The sequence below is a fragment of the Gopherus evgoodei genome, chromosome 11, assembly GCF_007399415.2.
Source record: "Gopherus evgoodei ecotype Sinaloan lineage chromosome 11, rGopEvg1_v1.p, whole genome shotgun sequence".
NCBI classification, from domain to species: domain Eukaryota; kingdom Metazoa; phylum Chordata; order Testudines; family Testudinidae; genus Gopherus; species Gopherus evgoodei.
In genome coordinates, this window is record NC_044332.1 from 63,176,627 (window position 1) to 63,188,006 (window position 11,380).

An 11,380-nucleotide genomic window follows, 5' to 3' on the forward strand; every position below is an offset into this window, starting at 1 on the left:
AATACTTAGTTGCACAAGTCAATAGATTACCAGTCTGAAATATTAAAGCAACTGGTGATTGTTAAAAATCTAATGGCCTGAAAAATCTGCTATTCAAAACTAAAGCCATTTGTGAATGAGTACCAAAAATATTTAAAAATAAATATGTTTCCGCAAAGTAAAGATGAGAGAGACCTGTAACCTCAATCTCCACCCCTAACTTCCCACTCCATGTACCAAAATTTCTAAAAATTATATATATAAATTCCCACCCATTTTAGAGCCTTTCATATCAGTACTGAAACTGGAGAGAATTTTTCCACCTACAGATCTCATAACTTCTTAATTGTAGGATTTACAGTGAAAACCCTAATCGATCTATAACCATAGCAGCATAGCAAATGTTGTGACAAATTTACCCACGGACTTCTACAAGACAAAAATAATTGTCGTGCTCTGAAGGCATTATTTGATTTAAATTCCATCTTTATTACATTTTAAGAAATAATAAAAGAAATATTACCTAGGTAGGCATAAGAAGTATTCTGCATTACTGCATCTAAAGACTGTTTCTACAATTCATTTATTGATTTATAGAAACAAACTCAGCTGGTATTTGGCAGAGAACAATGGCTATTATTCAACTGTATGAAGAGTACAATTGATAAAAAAAATTTAAAATATGCACGTAACTAATCAGTATAACACAATTACAAGCTCATAATACTTAAAATTTGTTCATCAAGAATCTTATCTATAACAATCACATAAAATTAGCCAGATATCTGAGATGCGGAATACACTAAAAATAAACTGTTAGAAATGCTGAACAGCATTTCTGTCCTGTACGTAGTATGTTTTCAAACTGTTAGTAGTGATGTTTACATAATTTAGATAGATTAAATAAACCTAAAAGAAAGCAAATACACTGAATAGTTTTTTTGTGACAGTCAATGTCAGTCAAGTGGGATTCCATAAGTACAGGAAGAGATACAATGACTAAAATATCTATTTTTTGCAGTTACTTAGTATAAGAAATCGTAAGGCATCTACATGATCATAGCCAAATTGGAATAAACTAGCTCTAAGCATTTGAACAGATGTGCATTCTGTTCTATGCAGCATGAAGTATAAATTCTACAGTTTAACTGCCAAGTTACATGTATATTTCCTGTATAGTATGCGCCACACCCTTTCCTGTACTACCAGATAACAGGAAATACATCCATCTCTTTCACAAAATTTTGGTATAATAGAATCATAGAAGCGGAACGGACTGTGAGAGGTCATCTAGTCCTGACCCCTGCACTCGTGTCAGGGGGTAAGTATTATCTAAACCATTCCTGACAGGTGTTTGTCTAACCTGCTCTTAAAAATCTCCAGTGATGGAGATTCTACGATTTCCTTAGTAAATTTATTCCAGTGCTTAACCAGGTGCAGCAGGTTTGTATAATTTTTGGTGGTTCCCAGACAGGTCCAAGTCTCATCTCCCCCACCCCCGCCCCACTCAAGGCTCTGGGAGAGAGTTTGGATGCAGGAGAGGTTGAGTTCTGGGAGGGAGTTTGGGAGCAAGCTCTGGGCTGGGACAGGCAGTTGAGATTCAGGAGGGGCGCAAGGGGCGAGCGTTTGCGTGCGAGCTCTGGACTGGGGCAAGGAGTGGGGTACAGAAGAGGGTGCAGGGGACGGGCGTTGGGAGGCAGGCTCTGGGCTGGGGCAGGGGTGCGGGAGAGAGTGAGGGGTGCAGCACTTACCTCAGTTGGCTCCCAAAAGCAACCAGCACCCCCTCTGACGGCAGCTCCTAGGTGTGTGGGGGGGGAACTGGAGGGGTCTGTACCTAGATGTAGCACCTTGCATTTGGTTATATTAAAATACACTTTGCTCAAATGGGCCCAGCTAACCAAGTGTCCAGATCGCTCTGGATGATTCCTCATTTTTTACCACTCTAGCAATCATTGTGTCATCTGCAAATTTTATCAGCTGAGATTTTACGTTTGCGTCTAGATCACTGATAAGTACACCTCTACCCCAATATAACGCTGCCCTCAGGAGCCAAAAAAATCTTACTGCGTTATAAGTGAAACCTCGTTATATTGAACTTGCTTTGATCCTCCGGAGCACTGCTTTACCGCGTTATATCCAAATTCATGTTACATCGGGTCGCGTTATATCAGGGTAGAGGTGTATTTGAACACAGTATAAGACAGGGCTTTGGAGCTGTGCTCTGGCTCCAGGCAAAAACCTGCAGCTCCACTGCTCCAGAGCTGCTCCGCACTCCAGCTTTGGGCTCCACTCCAAAGCCCTGGTATAAGAATAATAATATTCAGCTCAATTGTTACTGAAGCATTATTTCTAGGGTTCCTACATTTTGTAATGAAAGACTGAAATCTGATCTATTATGACATTCATTTTCCTATGTATCTACTAGACTGAGCATAATCTTATGCCTGCAGGGACTCAGAATAAAACACTGCTTCACAAATGAAAACTATATACTAGAATATTGTCATTTAATTTATATTAATTCTGTAACTTGTTCAACTCAAAGACTGTACCAATATTCCTGTTTCCATAACAGGAAAAACAATGACTTGCAATACAAGGTGAATGTTAATAGTGGAAGTTGCAGTGAAGGATTAAAAAAGTAGAAAAAAGAGTAAGAAAAGTCATTCTAAATAAAACCATGAAGAAAATAGTTCAGCAAAATAAGGAACCACCAGATTAGATTGCTTGTCCAATAAAAAAAGATTCTCAGTGGCTCAACAAATTTAACCAGTTTTAAGCCAATATAATTTCATTTACCAAATGGCTTCCACCAGTTCAAATCAATATTAAATCCTATCTTCAGTTAAACCAGTGCAATTTTCTGCATAGATAAGAAGCAGAATTTTCAGAAACACCCAAATCCCATTTTCAAAAGTGACTTTCACACAAAAGTGACTGATCTACATAAAATATTAGGTCAATCCAGTTAGGTAGCTCAGGGGTGTAAAAAATCCACACTCCTGAGTGATATAGTTAAGCCAACCTAACTCCTGGTATAGACAAAGCTAGGTCACCAAAAGAATTCTTCCATCAATCTAGCTACCATTTCTCGGAGAGGTGGATAACCTACACTGATGGGAAAAACCCTTGTCAGGGTAGGTAGTGTGTACACTAAAGTGCTATCGCATCATAGCTGCAGCTAGCTATTGTAGCGTTTCAAGTGTATGCAAGCCCTTGGGTTTCTAAGTCCTCCTGACTTTCAATGATACTTCTAAGTTTTGAAAATGTGTAGCCTGCTAAGTAGGGTGACCAGATATCAAGTGCGAAAAATCAGGATGAGATGGGGGGGGGGAGGGGAAGAGAATATGTGCCTATATAAGAAAAAGCCCAAAATATCGGGATTGTCCCTATAGAATCAGGACATCTGGCCACTCTGTCACTTAGGATCCTCTAAAATTGTTACTCCAGGCCCATATATCAGATTATATTTCTAGGTGACTAGATTGGCAAAACCAGTTTGGGGCACCCTATTATTACACAAAATGTATTTAATGTTACAGATTATTTTGAGAGCACGATATAAAGGGAAAGAGAATAGAGAATACAATCCCAATTTTTTGGTAGTTTCCAGAGAATCCTCCACAACAGTTTCAAGGCACAGCAGAGTTTCATTACATGTGCCACTTTAAACATTTTCTGCATAATTACTGAAAGAGTAAGCGACACCTATTGTGAGGTATCTGACTCCTTTAGAATGCTGACACATAAATACCTAAAAAAAAAAAAAAAGACAAGAACTGTTTTAAGTGAGAAATTAATAGTGTTGTCAGCATACAGAACTTCTTTAATTTTTACATACTGGACAGGTAAGGCACTAACTGCTGTTCGATTTAATTGCTATGGGCTCTAAAATAAAAATGTGTGAAAGGAGGACATTTAGTAATATTTTTGTAGAATGGTTAACATATAGTAATGAAATGTATTTAATCAATTTAGGTCCAAAAACTAAACCACTGGAAGGCAGCGAAAAGAACAGCTACATGGAAAAAAAAAAAATTTTTTTCCACATCAAGCAAAAGCAATGCCACAGGGGAAGGTATGTTCAGAATCAGGTTATGTAAGACTCTTGTGTTCAGAGCTACAGTATATTTGCCTTTTACAAATCCATACTTAGTTGTTAAGGAGTTTGAAGGAGAATGCTTTCTAACTGAAGGGTAAAAGTTTCAGCAAAAGAAATCTCTGAATTCACTTTAGTACGAGAACTATGTATATTACTACCTTAGTCAATAGATCTGTCAAATTTACTTGTCAGTTATCAAGGTTCAGCGTGAGTAGAAGGGGGGGGAGTGTTCTGTTTTCACCTGCTTTTTATTTAATGCACAGAGAGGGTCGTTCTTCAAACAATTTTCAGTTTAGGACACAGGGGCTTACTATACAAGTCTGAAATTTTTTTCATAGTAAAGCCACCAGGCTTCAGGTGCCTCTCTGGAAAATAAGTATGTCTGCTTGTATCCCTTTTTCAGAAAGGGGGCTAATTTAGTTGGTAGTTCGTCAAGGATTTTGAAATTAAGCAATGAAAAGAGACACTGAGGTCATTCTCCATTTCTTTTTCAGAAAAGGAACTACAGTATTTATCATAAGAAAAGCAAAGAGTCCTGCGGCATGCATTCGACGAAGTGGGTGTTCACCCACGAAAGCTCATGCTCCAATATGTCTGTTAGTCTATAAGGTGCCATAGGACTCTCCGCTGCTTCTACAGATCCAGACTAACACGACTACCCATCTGATACTTGACAGTATTTATCGTGTAACCCATCAGGTATGTAGGAATTAAATGAGAAAGGAAAGGTCATTTTGAGGTTAAAGAATTAAAGTGTCAAGACTAGCAACATCCCCATGAAGGATAAGACTTTTGGGGATCAGATAGTACTTTTAAATAGATTCTGATTTTTAGCTTTCAAGTCACTAGCTATTAAACACCCTATCTCTACGAGAGTCTGAATAGAATTTTGTAATTCCAGCCTATAGTAATAGAGTGAAACTATTTCATAGTTAATATTTCCAGCACCAGTTCACCCACACACATAAAATGCACTTTAAGCAGTTTCTTTTTAAACCAGAACTTCAATTTTCACACAACAATGCACTGAAACAACATGGGAGTTTCATTTTACGCACAAAGTTCACGATCAACAAATTTCAGTGTGAGTGAGAGAGAGAGACTGTGTCAAGACTAGACGCGCATCAGATTATATTCATTTTATTTCTGCTGTTTACTCTGGCCTGTTAGAATAACTCCCTTTAAAAACTCATGAAGTGGTACATCCGATAACAGACCCCTGTGTTGCAATTTTGAAAGCTTCCCATATTGCACTTTAAGTTAAACAAGTCTGTTCAAAAGGAGAAGAAATTCTGTTTATTTGAACATCCATTAGCAACACAGTTCAGGCAGCATCTGATAAGTTTCACACTTAGTAGATGAAATTAGGGCAAGTTTATGTTGTATATGAAGCGAGACCAATTGAGATAAACTCATGTTAGTTACTGAAAGTCTATTTAGGAAAAAGAAAAGCGTTAGGTTTTAGCAAATGAATTATGAGAATCAGACTTTTATGTTCAGTGAAATAAGCACTAGTCATCAGATTACCTTCAGCCAGGTATCATGCCCTTACAGGACTTGCATGTCTAATGGAACACATTTGATTAAAGACAGTCTATCAGAAATGGAATCTAGAATAGCATATAAAAGCATCTCCCGTAATGAGGGATACCACCAAGACAAGGATCTTTCCTGATAGTGGAGAAAGAACAGAGAAATTTAATCATGTGGAATATTTGATATCCAAGATATTCTCCCAGATGTTTCACGAGAGTGTAGAACAACTGCAGCTCGAAAATCCCTACAGCTCTGACTCTTTCAAGAGATCATTGTTCACATACGTAGTGCCTTTGAAGTTAGAGGGACTGTATGAGAGAGGGTTGTTGCATAGCTGAGGTGCAAATATTTCCAAGTAGTAAGATGCCTACCTGGAAGCAAAGGAATGGGGAGAATGACCTCAGAAAAATCAACCCATAGAAACCATTTAACTTCTTCACAGTCACAAAGTAAATAGAATTTACCTTAAGCAACAAAGGGCAGACAAAGCTGGTTAATTAACAGATTTTCCACAAACAGAATTGTCATAAATGTATTTGAGGACACTTAAGGATGTTCTCAAGACAGGAGGTCTTGTACAGGTCTCATTGTATGTTCACTTATTTCCATCTTAACTGGGCCATTTAACATACTAGAAAATAATGTTATAAATCAACAGACAAAATATGAAAAAGGAGAAATCATTTTGTAAACAACTGAGGAAACACACAAGTAAGAGGAAGAACATTAGGTTCCCTCAAATGCAGAAAAGTAGGAGCCTTAAGAATCAGCACAGTAGTGAACATACTGCAATCTTACATACGCAAGTATGTAGAGTCCTCCAGCTAAGTAGAATGTAAGAGTTTCTGATGCCCTTTTCTTAGGTCTAAGTAGATAGCACGATTTATTGTTACAGATAACACAGAAAGGAGGCAGTAACAAACAACTGAAATAGCTGCTGGACTTTGTTCCCAACACCTCCCTCCAGTATGACCTGTTCTTCAAGGGAATCATCTTATATAACATTTTTATTACTGACCTTGGCACAAAAAGTGAGTGTGCGCTAATAAAATTAGCGGATGAGACAAAGTTGAGAAGTACTGCTGATATGGAGGACCAACGATCATACAATAAGATCTGGATGATCTTGTAAAATGCAGTAATAGAACTGGGATGAAATTTAATAGTGCAAGGCCATGCATTTAGAAGTTTTGCTATAAACAGGGGAAGTATCAGTAGGAAGTGAGAGGAGAAAGACCTGGGTGTATTGGTTGATTACAAGATGACTATGGGCCATCAATGTGATGCAGCCATGAAAAAGGCTAATGCAGTCCTAGGATGCATCAGGTGAGGTAGTTCCAGTAAAGAGAGGGAAGTGTTAGTACCATTATGCAAGGCACTGGTGAGATCTCATCTGGAATACTGTGTGCAGTTCTGGTCTCCCATGTTTAAGAAAGACTAATTCAAACTGAAACAAGTGCAGATAAGGGCTACTAGGATGATCCGAGGAATGGAAAACCTACCTTATGAGAGGAGACTCAAAGAGCTCGGCTTGTTTATCCTAACCAAAAGAAGGCCGAGGGGAGATATGACTGCTCTCTTATAAATACGTTAGCGGTATACACACCATGGAGGGAGAGGACTTATTTAACTTAAGCACCAATGTTGAGACAAGAACAAATGATTATAAACTGGCCATCAGCAAGTTTAGGCTTGAAATTAGATGTAGGTTTCTAACCATCAGAGGAGTGAAGTTCTGGAACAGCCTTCCAAGGGGAGCAGTAGGGGCAAAAAAACTAACTGGCTTCAAGACTGAGCTTGATAAGTTTATGGAGGGCATGGTACGATGGGACTGCCTACAATGGCATGTGGCCCACTGGTGACTGCCAGTAGTAAAATTCCCCAACTGCTGGAGATGGGACACTAGATGTGCAGGGCTCTGAGTTACTACAGAGAATTCTTTCTGAGGTATCTGCCTAGTCGGTCTTACCCACATCCGCAGGGTCTAACTGACCACCATATTTGGGGTCAGGAAGGAATTTTCCTTTGGGTCAGATTGGCTGAGGCCCTGGAAATTTTTCACCTTCTTCTGCAGCATGTGTCACTTGCAGGTTTAAACTAGTGTAAATGGTGAATTCTCTATAACTTGAAGTCTTTAAGCCATGATTTGAGGACTTCAGTAACTCAGCCAGCGGTTAGGGGTCTATTTCAGGGGTGGGTGAGGTTCTGTGGCCTACAACGTACAGGAGGTCTGACTAGATGATCACGATCATCTCTTCTGACTTAAAGTCTATGACTAGTTTTTCACACACACAACCAAATACTTCAGTAATTGAACTATTTCTCATATAGTGTTAAAAGGAAAGAAATCATTAGTTCTATTTTTCAACACTTGGGAAGCACACAGATACTATGTTGCCACATGAGTAGATAGACTAAACAGTGGACTCCAAAACCGCTCTGCCCAGAAGTAGAGAAAAAATTCCATGATCTTTCATAGAATATCAGGGTTGGAAGGGACCTCAGGAGGTCATCTAGTCCAACCCCCTACTCAAAGCAGGACCAATCCCCAGACAGATTTTTGCCCCAGATCCCTAAATGGCCCCCTCAAGGATTGAACTCACAACCCTAAGTTTAGCAGGCTAATGTTCAAACCACTGAGCTATCCCTCCCCATGCCGTTTTGGAAATGGAAGCTTGATACCACTTAAATTGATTACAGAAAAGGAATTTCCTCATCAGCTTCACAACTATCAGATTAGCACTGGTTCAGCAAAGTCAGTCTCTAGGGAGAAGAACGTGACATCCCTTACAGGGTCCCCTTTGAAGCACCATTGCAACGTGCTCTGGAAGCAGAGTAAGCCATGATGAAGTCTGTGAATTTTTTTTTGACACATGTGCATAAATAAGGATTCTGCTAGAATCTAGATCTCTCCATTTTTACCACACTTTTTTGGGAGGCTGCATTATTTATTTTGCAGGTATGTTCTTGGTATAGCCAGCCTGCACTGCACTTACCACTGCACCTGCTACCCCAGCGACACTACTATTTTAGAGCACTTAGTTCATTGGCGCTAGCACAACTATATCTATGCGAGTTGGGAATCACATCCCCAACTTCAAGTGTAGACATAGCCCTAGAATGCAAGCTGTTGAGGGCATGGACCTTCGGTTCAGACTAGTCTGTAAAGCACTTTGCACACTATTACTGGCAGTAAATTATTAAATGAAAAAAAATATCTGTGCCAAATGATTGTATTGCTGCATTGCACTTTGGAGGCAACATGTGGAGAAAAGTTACATACTACTCTCTTGGTATTAGAATGGGGTCAGGAGACAAGCCAATTGAAAATTCTGCTGCCACACCTAAGAAAATCGAAGTTGTTTAAAGAGAAATGCTTTCAAGATTTTAAGAAAATCAGAAGAGGCTCCTGAAATTGTGTATTCTCTCAGTTTCACCAAAGAGAAATGTTAGGGTATCAAGACGAAAAAAATGATCCCCAAAAGCAACAACTGTCTTCATTATATACCCATTCACACATGCAGGTCATATGAATATCTATTTTGGCTGTTATGATTTCCTTTGTCTCCTTAAACATGCCTCTGAAGATTCTATTTTACAAAACAGATTAAGGATTTTAGATAATCTGTCCTCAATGTTGCTAGTTCCTTCTTCAGTTTCAGACGATCAATTTCTGGAAGTCCGATCATTCTGATTTAACTCACATTAATTCAATCACTGTCTTTACTTTCAATATTCTTTCAATCATGCCTGAGGGAGCTGGCTCCCCCTCAGGCAGCAAAAAGGATTTATCTTCCAGCAACAAAGGAGTGAGTTTTACTTACTTAATCTTATTCTATCGTGGGGAGAGGGGAGCCCATGGCACAGGAGTGTTTGCAAGCACACACAAATTTACCACTGAAGAAGGAAGCCATGTGGGCACCTCTGAAAACTAACTGCTTCATTTATTTCAGAAAGGTATAGCACAGGAAATGGCAGTGCAAGTTTCCCCACATACAGTGGAAACTCCAGGCAAGATCTGAGAAAGTTCCCATTCATTCAATCTTTGGCCTGTCTGCTGAGGCTGCCAATAATGGTTCCACCTATATTTTTGTGATAAATACAGTTGTGCACTAGGAATCAGAGACCCACCAAATTCACAAGCCACAAAAGATAGTAATATTTCATTACCAACCTAGACTGGATTCATATCAATGATCTATGGGTAAATGGTTCAAATTACAATTACAAATACCAGAAACCATCTAGTCCTCCCCTATTTTTACAGTAAGGTTCAGTGACTTTTTGAAACTGAGACACTATTTTGAAAGTGATAAAAACGACAGTGCTTGCTGTGAAATGAGTTAGTCTCTGTTGATTTGCTAGCAAACAGGTGTCCACATACCCAAACCCACCAACTACTGCTCTTGCCAGACTCAGCAGAGAGCAGATACAGAAAATGAAATATCCTCCCTAACAGTCAGGTTTCGGGTTCATTTTGGGGTAGGAAACATGAGCTGCCACTACCTGTATTATACCTTTTCTGTGGATAGGTAATTTCAACCCCAGGCTTTCAAGCTAGCACCATCCCAGACTCCAAAATCCGCATATAAAAAGGATGAAAAAAATGGAATATGTTACATGAGAAAGGGGGATAGGAACAATAAAGCCAACAAAATTCATCTTCAAGCCACATGTCCAAGCTTGTTCTGCAGAGGTGAAGCACTTGGTAATCACTTACCTGGTGTGCACACCTCCTTTTTTCTGTATTTAGGGACATGAACCACCCAGCTACACCACCCACAACACCTTAAGTATGCAGGTGACAGAGCTTTCCCTGAAGTGGTCAGTATCGTGTGACATATCCTTAGGTACCCCCCACCCACTCATCCCTATTCCAAAAAATAACCCCAGAGGTTTTCAGTGTTTTTCTCTCAGTATGACCACCTCCTCTTTTCTGAAAAAAATCACACTACAGTGGCTTTTGCATAATTTCAGGGGGTTTTTGCATTTTAATTCTCTGTGCAGCAATGTCAGTACTGCCAAAATGTTTGTTTGTTACTGGACAGGAGAAAGGGTATTTTATCAATAAACACAGGCAATAGCTTTACAATAGTTTGTAGTCTACTAAATCTATACGCATACACACATACTAAATATTACACAGAAAAACACATGAAAAAAAAAGTTACAATTGCACAGAAAAGCACTAAAAAACTGGGAAAAGCCAGAATTAAAGCGGCTGTGTAATCTTAATTCCGTCCCGTTATAGTCTTTAAGAGATGATCAAACAAACACAAGACACCCCCATTTCATTCAGTGGATAGGATGGAACTGCTTGGGGATGAATCAGTCGTGTTGTCAAAGAGGCTGTTGTCAACAGGACCCCTACATCATTTGTCACAGAAGCTGGATGACGGGTAGTGAATGAGGCAAGGGATTGTATCAAGAGACAAGACAATCTAGTGGTTAAGAAAGCTGAATGCCACCTGTAAAACTGGAGCTCCTATGTGATGCTGGGCAACTCACTTAAATTACAACATTCACAGATGGCCACTAACTATGGGTTTGGCTACATTTGGAATTTCAAAGCGCTGCCGAAGTGTGAGTGTAGTCAGAGCGGCAGCGCTGGGAGAGAGCCAGCGCTGCATGTAAACCACATCCCTTACGGGTGTAGCGTGCAGCGCTGGGAGCCGCGCTCCCAGCGCTGCTGCCCTGATTACACTGACGCTTTACAGCGCTGTATCTTGCAGCACTCAGGGGGGTGTTTTTTCACACCCCAGT